This window comes from Pleurodeles waltl, chromosome 8 (genome assembly GCF_031143425.1).
Source record: "Pleurodeles waltl isolate 20211129_DDA chromosome 8, aPleWal1.hap1.20221129, whole genome shotgun sequence".
Taxonomy (NCBI): Eukaryota; Metazoa; Chordata; class Amphibia; order Caudata; family Salamandridae; genus Pleurodeles; species Pleurodeles waltl.
Genome location: NC_090447.1, coordinates 1,525,586,244 through 1,525,605,999, shown reverse-complemented (window position 1 = coordinate 1,525,605,999; position 19,756 = coordinate 1,525,586,244). Strand labels below are relative to the sequence as shown.

The 19,756-nt window shown below is 46.1% G+C and overlaps 1 pseudogene; it reads left to right on the top strand.

Moving 5' to 3' along the window:
• LOC138249627 (zinc finger protein 208-like) overlaps positions 1-19,756 on the top strand; it is a 161,937-nt pseudogene that overhangs the window by 96,348 nt on the left and 45,833 nt on the right.

Below are 19,756 nucleotides of genomic sequence, written 5' to 3'. Positions count from 1 at the left end.
TATGATCATAAATTTTCTGTCTTCATTGGCAGCTTCAGGCATGGCATATTGGTCAGCGCACAATTTTAGATCAGCCATTTTCGGTGGACCATTGCCTCATAGATGGCAGACCGGCAGGGGAACACCCCATAGTGTGTACATTTTTAAGAGGTATTCGGATAGTAAAACCTCCACCTCCAAAATATTCTGCTTTATGGGATGCAAGTGGAATCTTAAGAATTATACATTCTTGGCCAGAGAAAAAATATCTTTCCAGGAAACAGTGATCAGCCAAACCGACCATGCTTTTGTGCCTCATTTCCTGTAAAAGGATGTCCAATGTGAGCGAGTTAATTTTTCTCTCCCGGAGGGGTTTCAGAACCAAATGTAATTCCAGGTCAGTATCTTATCCAGTTTGTCCAGTTAATCCTAAGCTTTGTGTAGTGCAATGCCTGAAAGCATACGAGGCAAGTACAGCGGATTTCTATTCAGACATGAAAGGACAGCTATTTATAGCTCTGCAGAAACCATTTCGCCCTGTTACCTCTGCTAATTTGGCTAGCTGGATGAGATGTCTCCTAGCAGAGACAGGTATCTACATATCTAAAATTGGTGCTCACTGAGCTCGAGGAGCAATGGCATCAAAAATCTTTCTCTTAAGGGTCTCGCTCAGAAGATATCCAGAAAGCAGCAGATTAGTCATCGGAATCAACTTTGAAGGATTTTTATTATAAACCAAATATAATTGTAGCGTCTGTGGTGATGGGCCAGCTTTAAACTAGCATAATTGGAGCCTCCAGTCCTGACATAGAAAATACATTTTTCTAGCATTCGCAACAAGAATTTTCAATTCTATTAAGGACACGTTGGCGAGGATCATCCCACCCAGATGTTTTTCAATACGATGTACAAGAGTATATAACGGAATTTGTATTAAATGTATATACGTTGAGCGCTTCCCCCCCTCTAAATGTGACTTGTGAAATTATCTTATTGGTCGAGTGTTTACAGCTTTGTTATATTTCTCCTTATAGGAAACTACAACAAATGAAGAGCATACTTCTCAACTGCTTTTCATGTTTTGTTATTGGATTCACAAAGATGTTGGAAGTTTGAAAATCCTCTCAGTTTAATATCAAGAGGAAGGCTATGTTCTGGGATTGATTCTTCCTATCAGTTTCCCGTTGGAGGCTGTGTGTATTTTCCCAGATTGGAAGTCATATCATTGGAGACTTTGGATTAACTGTCTACCTTCTGGAGCAAAGAAAGGGGAGGTGTTACGGCAGTTAGTGAGATATATAGGGCTGCAGCTCTACGGTTAGACATGATTAAGGAGGGTATTCATGGGACATGTAGTGTTTGAATAATCTTTTTTTGATTGGCTGCTGAAAATAAAGAGTGAAGAAAGAGAAGCACAATCCTTGCCTCCGTGTCCTTAATAGAATTTAAAATTCTTGTTGTGAATGCTTTAAAATCTTATATCCTTATCTAATTAATACTGAAGGAATTTGAAGTGTCTAATTATAAACGCTGAAAATGATCATTTAAATGATACTCGATAACAGCAAGTTGTAGAACCTGTTACACAAAAATGAAATGGTGCCAGTTGCGCCGAAGCGTGTGCGAGGCCAACTTTTGTTATTATTTATTCTTGCAGCAGTGGAGCCTCTCATGATCCCGACTGTGTCCAGCAGTTCTGCAAATGCGTGCCTATTGCATTTTAGTGCAGTGATGGAACACCAGCACTAAAATGCGTTAGCCTAACCAGTGTTGGGTGGTATACGTGGCAGGGCTGCATATAAGCCAACATTTTCGAAGAGGAAAGTGGCAGATTTTAGAAAAATAATCTGGAGAATACATGCCTCCCATTGAATTCTAATGAAGCAGAGGGAATTTCAGACGGGAGACAGCCAAAATAAACCTATTTTAGGCTTAAAAAATAGTCTCCATCTGAATCTGGTCAATTGGCCTGTATGGGGCACCAGCACAAAAACGTATTAGTCTAACCCCTGATGCTGGTTCATTTTTCTGTGATACACTGCGTGGAGACATTGGAATCCATTGATGAAGTGATTGCTGAACTAATGACCTATACACTAAGGGGCATATTTACAAGAAAGTGGTGCATTAATACTGATGTGCCACTTTTCTTGCGTTGCCTCTGTCCCACTGACAACAGCATCTATGTACAATACGGCGCACCATGGCGGTCGTTAGGACAATAGCAGCAACATTTTTGATGCTATTATGGTGCATTTCTACACTAGCGTCCAAAATGTTGACGCTAGAGTAGCAAAGTGCAAGGAGACCCACAGGTTTCTATGGGTGCGTCATTTTAATGCCTGCTTTGAGCAAGCGTTAGAAATTACGCTAAAAAAGGTGCACTGAAATCTTGTCGTTTTCACCGTGCCATTTTTGTGGCCTCTTAACGCCGGAGCCCCCCGCATACATTACGCCTGGCAGAGCATAATGTGGCGCAAGGGGGGCAAGATGGCGCAATGGATACGTCATTTTCTAAACATGCCGCGACAAAAAGTGCCCCCTTGTGCCACATGAGAGTAAAAAGAGTCGCCGCTGTGGCGCAGGGCCCTGTAAAGACGCCCGGGTGTGCTGCGCTGAACCTGCGCTTGTCCTCTGCGGCCCTGAGGGAGCCACGTGTTTTGCGTAAATCTGTGCCTGTCTCTCACAATGTATACATTGTTTATTTATTGCCAGTGCGACAGGCGGTGGGAGACTCGACGCCATAATAACCCGTCGGTTGGTGTCGGCGCTGCTCCGCTCCTCCGTGGGTTGTTTAAGGGTCTTTGTAGTTTATGTTTCAGCCTCGAGGCTCCGCGGGGTCACTGCAGCCTGTGGGGGTCACTCGTGGTCCTTTGTCTCTTTCGGTGACGCTCAGCTCCGTGGCTTCCTTTTCCGGGTCAGCGAGGGCAGCGGCAGCACCAGCAGCGAAAGACGTCACTTCCGGCTCCTTCAGCTCTAGGGGTGGGAGGATCCTGTGTCTGTGCGGAGACCCCCTCAGGCCTGGGACTGAGATCTTCCCCCTCCCCGGGCTCTGTGGAGGTAGGAGCCCGACTGTCCACACCACTTCTCCCACTGTCCCACCTCTCCTCTCCCACCACCTTCTGAGGCCGGACACCCCCTCAGGCCTCGGACTGTTTGTGAGCAGGTGTCTCTGGAGGTAGGAGTCTGACTGTCCCACTCCCCCTGTCCCGTGTCTCCTCTCCCCTTGTCCCTCCACTCCTGAGGAGGCTCCTGGGGGCAGAGAGTGAGGCCTCAGCTCCCTCCTGCTGGAGGGAAGGGGCTGCTGTAGTCCATGGCTTTACCGGTGTCTGCACCCCCCCCCCCCCCCCTGTGACCTACTCCTTGGATTCCCTCACTACCACCGGGGAAAAGTGCCCCTCATCTCTCTACGGCCCCTCTCTCACACACATTTTATTTGTTTTAAAGCGCAGGTGAAGGCTGGCGTTACTAATAAGAATCTATATCTAACCGAACGAACTCTTTAAATATATATATATATATATATTAGGAATAGATAATGAAAGACTGGGGAGAAAAATAGCATCCTAACCTATTTTGTGCAGTTTGCAAGCAGCTCTTTGATGACAGTCTGCATCAGTCACTGTTCTATATCAGGGTTGTATCTTATGAACTGCGGTAACAAAAGAATCTCTGTGACAAAAGTAGAAATCCACTCAGCTATCCACATAATATACAGATCTGTGCTTTGCAGCAAGCATATTAACCCTCTGCACTACATTTATAATAGTCAAAACTGCCACTAGACAAATCTCCGATCTCTCTTTAGCAGGAACATTAATGACCAGAGTTACCTAGACATTTTATTGCTAGCTGAATGCATAAAGAATTCTGAATCAGGTATTTTTAAATCATAAGCTATTGTTGAAAACAGAAATAGCCCACCCCTCACCCCCGCCCAGGATCAGCCCCCAAAGCGGTCACACCAGTCTTACTGCCCTAAAGCTGTGGCCCTGCTGTATTCTGAAGAGCTGTGTGGGCCTCAGTCCTGCTTCAGCTGCTGCAGTATCTTTCATCCTGACCCGGCCCTGCCAAGTATCACTTATCAGGGACTTATAGGTGCAGGGTTTTCAGTTTGCTTATGTGTCACATTTCAATATTTGTAGGGTGCGGATCAGCACCGGCCTAACTCGGCAGTGGAATTGGATGCCTGCACTAACAAGCTTAAGGTCACAGGGGTAGGCGAGGTTCTCTGGATATTACAACGTGGACCCTGTCCGCTGTCTACATGACTGTTATACACATACTCGTTGGAGATTGATACAATTTGAGATTCACCTAGTTTGTTACTTTCAGCCCTCAGGACGTTGAAGACTTATTGTCATACAACGAAACACGTCTTGGCTGTTTTTGCTACAGACTGATGCTGTATGAACCACACTGTAGATCAAAGATAAGACTGTCATGTAAAATACATCCTTGCAGTTTGAAATATATTATGGATCTGGAATAAAAGCAACAAGAAGCCTTACGATCTTGAGATTGGATATTGATTTACATTGGAACTCTGAGTGCTCAGAGCTTACTGTATTCACTGTTTATTGATCCCTGTTTTAGGGGTTAGGTTTGGGGTTCCAAGGTAGCCAACCATGTCACTGGAGCACCATCGTTTTTTATACTAATTGTTTCTCAGGTTCTCAGATATTGGTGAGCGCCCACTTCTTGGCCCGGCTACAGTGAGTTTTTGAGTGTTTATCCAAAATTGGTTAGTTTAACTTGTCTTGCATGGTACTTGACAGACATGGGGGGGTTAGACTACACATTTTAGTGCTGGTGTCGTGCTAAATTGCATTAGTTGCACATTTACATATCTTCTCAATGAAGTGGCGGAATCAACATGGCGCTGTGCTGTCATAAAACAGCTTGTGCACAGTGCTTACTGTATGCTGCCATGGCGCTCTGCATCAGAATGCCTTCCAGGCAATTCACATTTTAATAGCCTGTTGGCTGCGCTGGGTGAACTCACTCATGTTGCTATGGTGACCCCAGGCAAGCGCTATCAGACTCACTTCTTTGGTACAGTATTTCCGCCACAACGTCTCATGGTAAAAACAAGTTTTGCAGGAGCCTGTCCTCAGTAGGCGTTGCACTTCACATGTGGCTCTAGATCAAGTCGGCTGCAGGTGGCTCGGAGGAACCTTTTAATACCCAGACAGCCACTCGTGGATCCTGGCACCTTTTATTGTTTTCCAGCTCCCTGAAACTAGTGATGTAGGCGCATCAACACTGAGCTGCCATTAAACATACGGACTCTCCACCTACTCCTGAGCTCCTTGAGCCAGGATCCAGGAAGTGCATTACACCCTTGCAGCGCAGTGCCGATTTTTGTCACTGGACGCCACCGGCACTTATTCTTGGGACCAGAACTCTTTTCACCGGCAGCAACAATCCTGAGCATAATTTAGCAAATTTTATGTTATTTTTCGGAACGTTTTTTCTGACGCCCCAGGCATCATACTGTATGTATTATGTCATTATGTGACCTCTGCGTCATTATGAGGAGTCATTCGCCTCTTCTTCGCCTGTGGGTGCCCTGTCCAGACCGGCAGTCATCAGAAAACATTGATCTGTAAAACAGCCACACCATTGTCCTGTTCTTTTCTAAATGTGCAATGCACTGCTTCCTTATAGCACGGCATTGTGATCTCATTTATCACTCCTCACCTTATGCTCCCGCCACCCCTAGTTCACTGTCTACAGTCCACAGTCATTTGGATCCCAAATGTGCAGTCCGTCCAGGCTGGCTTCATGTAAGAGTGAGGGATCTGGAAGCCATTGGTGGCATCGGGCATCATTTCGTGACAGCACATGGCACAGTGGAACCATGTACAGATGCTGCCCCGTGCACTGGTAAGCAGCTGACCCCTATCACTCTGCAACTCCTATATAAAAGGAGGGAGTGTCCAGTGATTACAGGGACACTGTGCCAGCACCAGCCTGTTAATAAGGTGACCTTAACGTTAAAGCACCCTTTTAAGCAGTTTTACCTTTGGCACAATTCCCTATTTACTATCATAAAGGTGTATTCGTTTTGGTTGATCTCATTAAAATGGATAAGGTTGAAAGAGCCGTACTGCCTGGCTTTGCTAAAGGAAAGAGTCTGTTGTGATTGAATGCAGTTCTCTGTATTAGTTTGTTTTAGTCAATTTCGATTCTTTCTAAATCTAACCGTGTGGGTGGAATAAAAGGCTCACACCTCCTAATTGCTGTGTAGCACCACACAAAAGAATTGAAATGCACATGTTCACACCCAGAACATTTGGCACTGTCACAGCCCCGGACGTCGCCTTCATCACGGAGACATGGATGAACGCCTCCTCTGCTCCAGACATCGCTACCGCCATCCCCGAAGGCTACAAGATCTCCAGAAAAGACCGCACCAACCAAGTAGGAGGAGGTGTCGCCATCATCTTCAAAGACTCCATCAGCGTCACCACCTCCACCGAAGACCCCCCCCTCGCCGCTGAACACCTGCATTTTCAGATTCGCACCGACCCAAGGACCACCCTCAGAGGATCCCTCGTCTACCGTCCTCCCGGACCTCGCGCCTCTTTCAGCGACGCCATCGCCGACTTCATCTCCCCGCACGCCCTCGCCTCACCGGACTACATCCTCCTAGGCGACCTCAACTTCCATCTGGAACAAAACAACGACCCCAACACCACCACCCTGCTCGACAACCTCGCCAACCTCGGCCTCAAACAACTGGTGAACACCGCCACCCACATCGCCGGACACACGCTCGACCCTATCTTCTCCGCCAGCAAACACGTCTTCTTCAGCCACACCTCTGCCCTACACTGGACCGACCACAGCTGCGTCCACTTCACATTCCGACGCGAGACCTCCCACCTCCGCACTCAACCCATCCCTCATCGACAGTGGAACAAGATCCCTGAAGAGCAACTCTTCTCCGCTCTCGCCGCCAACCAACCCACCCTCACCACCGACCCCAACGACGCAGCTCTCAACCTCACAAACTGGATCTCCAACTGCGCTGACAACCTTGCTCCCCTCAAACGCACGCATCGACAGACCAACACCAAAAAACCTCTCTGGTTCTCTGACACCCTCAAAGAATCAAAGAAAACTTGTCGTGCCCTTGAGAAGGCCTGGCGCAAGGACCACACCGCTGACAACATGACCGCCCTCAAGAACGCTACACGCGAACACCACCACCTGATCCGCACTGCCAAAAGGAACTTTTTCACCGACAGACTAGACAAAAACAGCCACAACAGCAGAGAACTCTTCAGCATCGTCAAAGAGTTCTCCAACCCCAGCGCCAACGCCGTCACGCCCTCACAGGATTTGTGCGAATCCCTCGCCACTTTCTTCCATCGCAAGATCAGCGACCTCCACGACAGCTTCGGACACCAGACCCAACCATACACCACTGAACCCGCTTCCCCGGACATCACCCTCAACAACTGGACCCACATCAACACGGAAGAAACCAAATCCATCATGAACTCTATCCACTCCGGCGCCCCTTCGGACCCCTGCCCGCACTTCATCTTTAACAAAGCCGACGACATCATCGCCCCGCACCTCCAGACCGTCATCAACTCTTCTTTTTCTTCTGCTACCTTCCCCGAATGCTGGAAGCACGCTGAAGTCAACGCCCTACTAAAGAAACCTACGGCTGACCCAAGCGACCTGAAAAACTTCCGCCCCATCTCTCTTCTACCTTTCCCAGCCAAGGTAATAGAAAAGACCGTCAACAAACAGCTGACCACCTTCCTGGAAGACAACAACCTGCTCGACCCTTCACAAACCGGATTCCGAACCAACCACAGCACGGAAACCGCCCTCATCTCAGTCACAGACGACATCAGAACCCTGATGGACAACGGTGAAACAGTCGCCCTCATTCTCCTCGACCTCTCGGCTGCCTTTGACACCGTCTGTCACCGCACCCTAATCACCTGCCTACGCTCCACCGGGATCCAAGGCCAGGCCCTGGACTGGATCGCCTCCTTCCTCGCTAACCGCTCCCAAAGAGTTTACCTCCCTCCGCCGACGACACCCAACTTGTACTCTCCCTCACCAAGGACCCCGCCAGCGCCAAGACCAACCTACAAGAGGGTATGAAGGACGTCGCAGATTGGATGAGGCTCAGCCGCCTAAAGCTGAACTCTGAAAAAACGGAAGTCCTCATCCTCGGCAACACCCCGTCCGCCTGGGACGACTCCTGGTGGCCCACGGCCCTCGGCACCGCACCGACCCCCGCAGACCACGCCCGCAACCTCGGCTTCATCTTGGACCCTCTTCTCACCATGACCAAGCAAGTCAACGCCGTGTCCTCCGCCTGCTTCCTCACTCTCCGCATGCTCCGCAAGATCTTCCGCTGGATCCCCGCCGACACCAGAAAAACCGTGACCCACGCCCTTGTCACGAGTCGCCTGGACTACGGCAACACCCTCTACGCCGGGACCACCGCCAAACTCCAAAACCGCCTGCAACGCATCCAAAACGCCTCGGCCCGCCTCATCCTCGACGTACCCCGCAACAGCCACATCTCCGCACACCTGAGACACCTGCATTGGCTCCCAGTCAGCAAAAGGATCACCTTCCGTCTTCTCACCCACGCACACAAAGCCCTCCACAACAAGGGACCGGAATACCTCAACAGACGCCTCAGCTTCTACGTCCCCACCCGCCCCCTCCGCTCCGCTGGCCTCGCACTTGCTGCCGTCCCTCGCACCCGCCGCTCCACGGTGGGTGGGAGATCTTTCTCCTTCCTGGCGGCCAAGACCTGGAACTCCCTCCCCACCAGCCTCAGGACCACCCAGGACTACTCCGCTTTCCGGAAACTCCTAAAGACTTGGCTGTTCGAGCAGCGATAACCCCCCTTTTCCCCCCTAGCGCCTTGAGACCCGCACGGGTGAGTAGCGCGCTTTATAAATGTTAATGATTTGATTTGATTTGATCTGTCACAGATAAGGAAAATGAAAACTTGTCAGCTAGACTGATCCGGACTGTGCACAGAAACTCCCCTCACCCTGCTGCTAAATGGAGCTGAGGGTGCAGCCAAGGCAGCGTCTTATCTGTTCCAGGGTGGCATTGTAGTTGCACATATATAGCCCGTGACAACCCTGAGATGGTGCCAAAACATGTTTTCAAAGGATGTAGTGAATTTTCCCTGTGGCTGAGCTATGGATTGAACTTCGTCAAGTATTTATGGGTAGTGTTTTGATGGACACGAGGACCACAGTTATATTTTTATCTTATTTGTCATTGCAACTGTTCATGGATTTGATGCGAAAATAGATGAGAAATAAGACACTTTAGGCTTGGGTGCCAGTGTTTGAATGGGTACAAACTTCGTGAGTGAAGTATAGTGTGTGCGGCAGTTGTTTTCGTGTTTCACCTGTATGCAGAGTCTGATCAAAGAAAAGATGTTCTCATGCCTGCATGTGGGTACCTACCGATTTTGGCTTGGTCTCTATTGGAGGTGAGCTGCGGAAGTGCCCAGACATGAGATGATGATATGCTTAGGGCAGGTACCGTCTTTCATTATCTACAGCATGGATGCTAATAAACATTTTTGCAGGACACAATAATGGCGTGCAGCAGTGGCAGCTTCTCTGTAAGGGCGCTGGGACTCCACCCTTCTGATTTTCCGGTCTGATTTTTTTTTTTTATCTGTTCTTACACAAATATATACCTTCCCTCAGAGAATCATTGTGCAGCCAGGTAATTATGTGATGACCATTGCATGTGTATGGAAATCTTTCCGATAGGCTCATCTTTTCACTTTCTTGATTGTCAAGAGAGAGGTGCTGCTGGAGTGACCCCAGGATGCAGACGAAATTCAGTCTCAAAGGGCTTTGGCATGAGGCAGTCAGATCCCATGTCAGTCGGACAGTGAGAAACATCTGTCTTGCAGCAGTCCCTCTTCAGTGTTTAATAGATGACGGGCTGCTCACTTTCATGTTGTTGTGGCGCAGCATTAATGGCCATCAGAAACCTCCACTAAATCCGTCCGACATCTTAGGAAAGCACATCAGTGAGCATTTTTCACAGTAAATGATACCAGTAGCACTTTCAGTGACTAGATTGATATAATGCAATTGTTATGAAGTAGTGTAATCAATTAGGGCCACCTCCTGGAAGCTTGCAACAGGTTTAATTTTTATACTGAAATAAGTGAACCTCTTTGTGAAATTGTTATCACACAAGCTAAAATGTACTGTTTCCATTGCACTTACAGGCCTAGATGGAGAACACACAGAGAAGCCCTGTGCAATGCATGTAGTTTTTGCTTAAGTCTTATCCTGAATGGATATAGACTCCTTTTTTAGGTTGAGCGTACAAACTCTTTGACCTGATGCAAGCATTGTGGGCTTTTAACCGCACACACACGCCCATCACTTTCACTTGTTCGTGGTCTTGATGTAATTGGTAATTGCTTTACGTTTGTCCCACCCTGGGACGGTTTAGTTACCACCTTGCAGACTGACCCTGTTACATAGATAATTCTATGATTGCTGATATAATTCAGTGTGAGTGAACTATTTTATTATTTTGTGTCTCCCCTTCGTGCTCCATGGCAGCCATGGCTCTCATAGCGCAAACTCCATTGGCGATATTGGAGCGCTGGTCACATTGTTCACACTGTTACCTAATCGGAGTCATTTCTTTTAGCTCTCTCCTTCACGCTCCAAAGTTGTCCCAAAAACACTTATGATTGACAAATGCTTTTCTAAAAAAAACACAGAAATCCACACTCAGCGCAGCGGGAGAGCTGATACTACAATATTCAGTGCACTCGGGAAAAGTTGCCGCATGATGCTTTGCCATCATTCTTTTTCAAAACATTTTTGCCTTAACTCTGACTGTGGTGGTCCTATGACAATGGGACCACCACCAAAACATTCAGCACAATTCACTCTTTCTGTTTAGGTCATCGCTGGGTTCCCACACTATGTTATTGGGGACCCCAAAATAATAACCCCTTCCACCATTCAGTCACCTTTATGGCTGGAACTTTTGTTTTACAGCTTGGAGTAGTTTGTGTTCTGGGGCCTTAGTATTGCAAGAGGCCTGCTAGACCTGAAAATGTGTAGGTCACTCCATGTGCTCTAGGGGCTTATTACATGGTTGTACTACATTACTTTCTGCCATTTTATTTTCATGTGGTTATGTCCTTTGGGGCTAATTATATGGTTACATGACCACGTTTCTTACAAATGATATTTTTATTTTGGTGTCCTCTAAGGGCTGTCCTGAGCATTACAGTCAACATACTACAATGTTTGCTGCACTGGCTCATCCCATAATGCTTTGCAGGGCATTGTTTCACAAAACATGTTTGCTTATAACTCAGCCTGTGGTGGTATTAGGACAATGGGACCACCTTCAAAATGTTCACCACAACCTGCTCTTACTGTCTAGGTCATCTTTGGGTCCCCACACTAGGTCAGTGGGGACCCCAAAATAATAACTCCTCCCTCCATTCAGTTTCTTTTTAAGCTCTCTCATGGCATGGACCTTTGTTTTACAGCTGGGAGTAGTTTGTGTTTTTAAGGGTCTTGTTTGTAATATCATTGCAGTGAGCTGCAAGCTCTGAAAATGTGTAATGCACTGTGCCCTCTATGACTAAATAGGTGGTTACACTGCAATACTTTCAGTCATTTTCTTTTCAGGTGGTTATGCTCTCTAGGGGCTAACTATACAGTAACATGACCATGTTTCTTAAAAATGTTATTTTCATTTTTTTATGTTTTAATAATGTCTCCTCATTGCAATTATGACCATGATTCAGGCCAACTTAACATCCTGATTACACTGTCGCTGAACACTCTTGATATGTTTGGGTGACTCTTCTAGTTTATCTCTCTCATTACTCCTCCTTGGCTTTCTTGTTTTGGGCAATTGTGTTAGCCAGCCAGCAACTCTGATGGTGGAGTGGTGAAAGTGGTATTCTATTGGAATTAGCAATGAAGATTTAAATTAGGATTCTAAATGGCAATATTTTCATTTTTGGCTGCAGGTATAGGAAGAAGGTAAACAGGAGTGATGTAGTTATATGCAGGGCCACTGGAATTATGTGGCAGGAAAAGACCAAATTATTAGGCAGGGTTGATCTATTTATGTGGCAAGAAAAGACCGGGTTATGAATTTACAACAACAGTAGCTCTAACTCAGGCAAATATGAGACCCATTGCATTGCAAATGCTTGTGAATACATGGTCTCACAATAGTAGTTTATGTGGCTGAAATTTCCCCACCCCAGCTAAACCTTCTTTTAGGAGTTGAGGGTTGCATGTCTTGTTTACTTACTCACTGCTTTTCACTTTGAATTGTATCTGTCCTGCCATTTTCAAATTTCATCAGCTACCACTGGCCCGCGGAGTGACCCAGGGCTACAGTGACATGTGGGAGTAAAGTCGCATTTCTCCATTGCCATGTCTCGGGTCTACAACAAGGAGGCAACTGCAACAGGAGAGAGCAAGGATTAAAAACAAAAAGTACCAGGATCCAAGTCTGAACCATCGAATGGCACCAATAAAGCAATTAATCAGAACTCTGTCCATGCTCCATCGAAGGGACAAACACACAAGGAAGAATGTGAAACTGACAGGCACTGACCAATGAGAAGCAAGGAAAGATGCAAACAAAAAATCTTGCAAGTGAATCTCAGGCATAGCCTACAAATGGTGTAGAGGAGCAGCTTGAGATGTGATGGAGATGTCCAGTGATTGATGTAGACCACAAACACCCCCTTGTGATAAATGTCAAACACCAGTAGTTGCCTCCAGACCAAACCCTTGCGTGCTCTTGTCTTAACTGCCCCAAAGGTCTGAGATAGATACAGAGACAGATCGACTAGGCAAGATGCAAAGTCAGACAGACAGATAGACAGACACACACACAGACTCTTAAACATATTCCCTCACAAACACACTCTTAAACACATTCGCTCACACACACACTTTAAAAACAGATCGACTGTACATGGAACTGAGGATCTTGGGGCAAAAAGAGGGTGTGGAATGTATGTTTGTTTTAATTCAGTAACACAGGCCAATTACAAGGCTCTCTGAATAATGAAATGTTTTATTGTCCTCCAGTTATCATACAGGCTCAGATTCTTTAGGAAGTCTGTGAAGATCTCACAGGATCGTTTCTTCTATTTTTCTTAGACTTAGGCCCAGCAGGCTACTTCCAAGCACCAAAGACCAACTAGAGCTCCACCTTCAGTATCCTCAGATTAAAGGAAAAGGTAAGTGAAATTTTAAGCCAGATAAAGTAAAAAAAATAAACAAGTTATTGGAAAGCAGATTCCTCTCAACATCTCACTTATCCGCTGTATTTTTTTTAGCTGTGTTCTACTTTCTATGTACTGTTTCATACTCTCTTCTCCTCTTCCATCAAAAGAATAGTCAATAGTCCATCAAGACTTGCTTCTAAACGAAAAGGAACCCAGTTGGTATTAGGACTCAACCTGTAAGCAGGATTCTATGAGTAATTGTCATGGTTTTGCCCTCAGTTGCCCCCCGAGAGCACTGTGCCAGCCTCTTTGCCCGTACTTTTGCTGACCTGTTCCTTCCACGGGTTAACCCTGTCTCACACCTGGGCAGCCATGGTCTCCCCGTGAACTATGATGGGGCCACAGCGTTTCCAGAAGGAGTGGAGGTTTCCGTCTCAGTTGTTTGTATTTCAAGGTTTGGCTCTTGGCTCTCTAGTTCTCTTCTCTCCAATACCAGCTCCTCAGTTTTGATTCCTCTTGGCTGTCATACGTAATGTAGCTCTTCATCATGTTCCTTGTGCGGCAGGGTATCCTCCTCTGTGAGTCGACTCCTTGTTGGCAGTCCTCCGCTTCCCAGGCCTTGGGGTCAAAGATTATCAGCCTGAGAGAACCTTTTATACTCCTTTGTTGGCTTTCCCTCTCCATGTCTTTCCTCTCTGATGCTTTTTCTGTCTTTTCTTCTGTTCTTTCTTTGCACGTCCTCCTCCACTCTCAGTATGCTGAGGGCATCGTTGGGACTCCTCCTCCTTGGGTAAGCACTCCCATCGACGGTGGGGTAGTTGGTAGCCTTGTTTTTTCCCTAATGACCAAACCTGCTAAATCATACATTGTTCTGTTAGCTCTCTGTACCCAAAAATACAACACTGTACTTTACTCTCCAGCCTACTAGCAAGACGTAATTAAAACCACATGTTGAAAAACTAGCACATACTCAATCCACAGACTGGGGGCTAGTTTAGTGTTTGTTTTACTCGACACACAAAAACATGAAACAAAAAGATAGGCATTTTCATTGACACTGAGAGTAATGACTACATGTGTGAAACCCTGAGGGCACTACAAATAGTTTACATTGCCTGGACACACATGTACTTTTCTTTCTTCAAGGCTATGTAAAGAGTTAATTGACAACAAATGACTGACCACAGCTCAGAAATCCTCTTGGGACACACAAGCTATTTTTTACCCCCAAATTATGATACTTACACAGAATGTTTTTTTAACACTCCTATTGGCATTTCAAAAACATGGAAAGTGTTCAACACTACGTTTGTAGTTAACATGCAAGATCATACAGTAATAGGTAAGTAGTCAAACAGATAATAGACTTACAGCCTTCTGATGGTAAACAGTTTTCAGTTTGTGAAAGCGATCACATAAAAAGCCTACATATGTGCACCTTACATTGTGGGTCACTGGTATCAGTTCCCCTACAAGGTCAGAGGTGATGGTACACTTGCAGAATATCAGTATGCCACTTTATACTAATTGTCTTAAAATAGACAATACACTAATCTACAAACTTACAATTTTGTCCTTAATTTTCTCAGTCTTGGGATTGTGGGCGTTCGCATTCAAATAGATGTTGGAACACCGGCTGTCAGCATCCCCATGTTGGAGGGGTCATGGGGAGGTCCTAGTAGGGTAGACTGTGGTATTCACCCATTATGCCTTTTAAGGTCAATGCTAAGCGGTATAACATGGTCAACCCCTCACACTCCCCCCTTTCTCGTCCCTGACATTGGGCCCCATAATCTGAAAGGTAACCTGCTCTCAACAGTGCTAGCGTTATCGTCACTAATTGCTCTCTTGTTCTACGCCACCGAATTCTCTTGTCCTTCAGTCGAAGCATCTGCCGTATCTAGTGTCTCCCATCCATCAACCACCTCCGTCCACAGGGGCGCTATAGGTTGGCGTTGGAATCCCCTCGTCTCTTTCCTCTGCAATGCTCTTTCCTCTGTTCACGCCCAGCTTGTAACATCAGCCACCCATGTCTCCAATCTAGGCCCCTCCTTCCCCCCGATACCCTTCATTTCATGGCCATCCGCCGCCTACGTATCTATTCTTCATCGTTATAGGGGTAGGTCTGCTGAAGAGGCCTAACACGCAAACTGCAGGTGTGTTGTCAAGCTTTCTATTCAATGTCTGATTAATTCTCAGAACCACCCATCCCAGAATCCCGTGAGACTGAAGAATGTTTGGTGCAGGATTTCGCTTTCACTCTGGTTATGCAGAGTCTGCAAAGAATCAGGCAGATACTTAGGCAGTGGGGCTGTCAGCTGGGGGTCGTTTGTTTCTATGTGGATGCTGTAGTTGGAATGTTCAGCAGGCCGCTTGTATCAGGAAGCCAATTAGTTTACCAACAAATTTAGAATCTTAATTTGAATTAGGTGCCATCAGAGGCATTTCATATACTCCCCAACCCACTACAATCTTCCCAAAAGCATCCGGTGAGGAACTTGAATGCCTAAAGAATGGGTACTTCAATAATCAAGCTTTTTACAGGAGTTTAGACCTGAAAGCATCGCTTCATGCAGGCTTTGAGGAAGTATTGCATCATACTACTTATTCGAGAAATAAGCTTTTAGAAAGCAAGAGCGTCTTCCCTTTGGGACCCATTGGCTTTGCCAGTACCTCTTGGCAATGCAATACAGCAGTATCATTTTTTCATGCATAATGACAGGGCACATGCAAGTGTCTTTGCTTGCCTGCTTGTCATTACACGACTACTAACTGATAGGGGGCAATTTTCTTTTACCTGTCCAAGATGCCTCAAGAAAGGGAAATAATAAACGGAATAGCACAAAAGTGTTTTTTCTAGGACGGGGCTTCAGCAGCACTTCTCTGCCCAGTCCCAGCCAAAACAATATCTTTTTCCAGGATTGCAACAGAGAGGAAAAGCAGTGCGTGAGGTAAAGCAATAGGGCCTGGGAGAAGCACACACTGCAGAAAGCAACACTGACCATGGTGTTTTGGGTAGTTTGGAAGGAGAAGCACACAAGAGAGCTTGCAGCATGAGGGAGGCAACAGCACAGAAAGACACGAGGGTGTCAGAAAACAAAGATGTACTACAAAGCCGCTAACATGAATAGCTTGTTGAAATTCAATAGTTTCTATCTATGAACATTACATGAAAATCTCCCATACAGCCAGTTTTAAGAATCAGAAGAAACTATAGTAACGTTCAGGACTAGTCGATTGATATATGCTACTGCAGAAACATTGTCCATCTTTAGCAGTACTACGCTGTCCTTTAAACATTTTTTGAAACTCATAAGGGCATAGAGCCCTGCTGGCAACTCTAAACAGTTGATATGTTGTTTCATCTCTAAATGTGACCACAAACCACCAGTGTCCTGTGTGCCTTGGCGTGCACCCCAACCAGTAGATGTCGCGCCCCACTCCAAAATGATGTCTGGAGAACAACCAAAAATTGCTCTGCCATTCCATTCTCCAGCCACCAGGAAAGTTCTAGTCTGGCATCCCCATCTAGGAGACCCTGTCTCCATATCACAAAGCCTTCCCGAAGAGCTTTCGCTTTTATTCTCTGCATTGCTCGGTAATGTAACGGACCTGGGAAGATCGCCTGGTTGGGTGAAGATAAAAGACCTAAGAGTCTGGATAGCTCTGTCAGTGTTATAGACTCCATATTGACCGGTAAAACATATTTCGTTCCGTATTCTTGTGATATTTTTTAAAGGAAGTTGGAGAACTACATTTACAGTATCTATCCTGAAACCCAAGAACTCTAGTCCTGGACAGGGTAAGAACAGACTTCTCTTTGTTTACAATAAAGCCTAAATTCTGTAAAAGGGAAATAGTCATAACTGGATCCTTCAGAATCTGCGACTGGCATAGAGACATGCGGATGTCTTCCAGATAGATGACCATCTGTATGCCTCTCTCACAGAGGTAGGAAGCTACTGGCCTCAGTCCCTTGGTAAAAACCAAGATGCTGATGACGGGCCAAAAGGAAGTGCACGGAATTGGAAAAGGCGACCCTTCCAGATGACCTGCAATTAAGATTGGTATTCCTTGGCCATTGGATTCGTAAAATAAGCATTCTTCAGGTCTAATTTCACGAGCCAATCCTCTTTCAACAACATATCTCTTAGAAGATGGATACCTTCCATCTTGAAGTGTCTGTAGACTAGGAATTTGTTTAGACTTCTTAGATTTATTACAGGCCTCCGCCCCTTGTCCTTCTTTTCCACTAAAACAGAGTGCTTACGAAAAACTTGTTTTCTAGGGGCACTTGTAGGATGGCTCCTTTTTGTAACATAGTACCTACCTCTTCCTCTACAATAACTTCCTGTGAGGTTGATGAATTCAGTTCTCTTGGGCAAAAAAGAACTGGGCAGGTTCTTTTCAGAAACCTGTTTTGAATCCTTGAATGGTTTGTAAGATCCATGGGTCTTGTGTAACTGTTTACAAACATGGAAAAAAAACCTGAAACGACCTCCCATCTTTATCGGGAAAGAAAGAAAATTTGATGTACTCACCCTGGTATCCTGATGAGGTTTGACCGCGTCCTTTGTTGCCTCTTCCACGGAAAGCGCTTCCTCTCTGGGAGAAGTTTCTGCCTTGGTATCTGTGACAGGGTTGCGATATCCCTGTCTCCCGAGGACACTACGGGACCGTTATCTTCGTAACCAGGGGGTACCTTAGAGAGGGTTGACGACCAGAGCATCAACCAGGATATCCGACTGACGACAGGTAAAAGGGGAACACAAAGATGCAACGGGGAGGAAGGAGAGGAAGAAACTACAGAGGCTGGCGACACAAGGAGCAAGTAAATTGAACAACGTGGAACGGTCCACGATGAGGTCAGGTCGACTGGCAGGAAGAGCGACGAGGAGGGCGTACTGCCGGCGACGAGTCAGGGAGCGGAGGAGAGCAGAGACCCAAAACCGATGGGCAGACAAACTGGAGAACCCCGCCACGTCCCTGGAGGGGCGTGGCTCACTCAGGTGCGTGCATACCTCCCCAACACCAGCGGCTTATTTTGGAAGTGGAGAGGCAGGAGAGGGGACAAAGGACGGGCAGGAGGGGGTGGAGGCAAAACAACAGAGGAATAGCAAGGAAGAAGGGGAAGAACAGGAAAACAGGGATAAGATAGGATATTTTTGTTTTAAGAACCTGGCTTTCACTGAGATGTCCAAAAACAACTATATGCGCACTTTCTTCTCTGTCACCCTGGGACGTTCCTTTGTTTTTGGTACTATCCTCCTCCTCCTATACACTCCTCCAGCCACCCCTCTTTTTTCTTCTACCGCACTATAATTAAACCAAAGAGATTACTTAATTCAAAACAAAATCCACTTACCTTTTCTTTTTGGTGCCCCCCCCCATCTACGGTTTTGTTTCATTATTCCTCATTCTTCTACATGATGAGGTTTCCTCTGGGGGAAAAAGCTGATGATGAAAAGACCTAAAGAAAGAAGAAAAGGACAATTAAAGAAATGCAAGACGAACAATAATCAGAGTCAAATGAAGATCAGAGAATCGCAATAAAGGACATTTCTATTTTGTATTTATTTATTAATATTATTATTATTATTATTATTATTTATTTTTTTAAGACTCTTCTTACGTCTCGAGAACACTAAGAAAATAAAGAGATCTATAAAGGACTTAGCCAGTCGGTCTATTGTCTTCCGACTAAACCAATATCCTTTGTTTTCTTTTCACCCTCACCCAGTATCCTCTGTAGACTCCTCTTGGTTGTCCATAGCTGGAAAAGTGGGACCTTTGTATACCCTGGCCGGCACAAAGTCCCCTTCTGCCAGCCCGACCAAAAACACCTGGACTAAAGACTTTACACATGTTGGTTTGTGCTTTGTCTAGGGCGGTAAAGGTTGGAACATACTTATTAAGAGTTTTGATCATGTCCTCCTCAAAGAGAAGACCCTTAGGATCTGTAGAGGGTTCACGCTCTGCATGGTCCCCAAGTTTAGGGTTAATTTTTAAGAAGACAACCCTATGTCTCTCAATGTTCAGCCCGGCGTTCGTGTTGCCAAGCAAACCCATAGGGCTTCAGCTCCAACCTCTTAGTAAGTCGATATCCAAAGGTACTTCATTGATACAGGCATCTTCTAATAAGTCAGTACTCCTTGCCAGAGGTCCTAACATCCAGAAGACGATCCTAGCAGGTGAGGATCAAGGCCTCACCTAGGGTCTCTACCCAGTTTTAAAAGAAATTTTATTAATTCTGGGTAAAGGTTGGGTGTAAGGCAGTTCTTATCGTATACGACCGGTTGTGAACATTAATTTCTTTGAATGTTCCTAACCAGCGGCTATGGGGGAGGAGAGTTGCCCCTGCGAGCAGCAGCAGCTGTAGCCTTTAACAACAAAACAATAATAAACTGTGGTTATCATAGTTTTGTTGTTAAAGAGGCGGGGCCATGGGGGATGACGGGGAGTGCACTGTGCACTCCCCTCAGTGTGCGTGTATGTTTGACTTGCGGTCTCGGCCCGGCC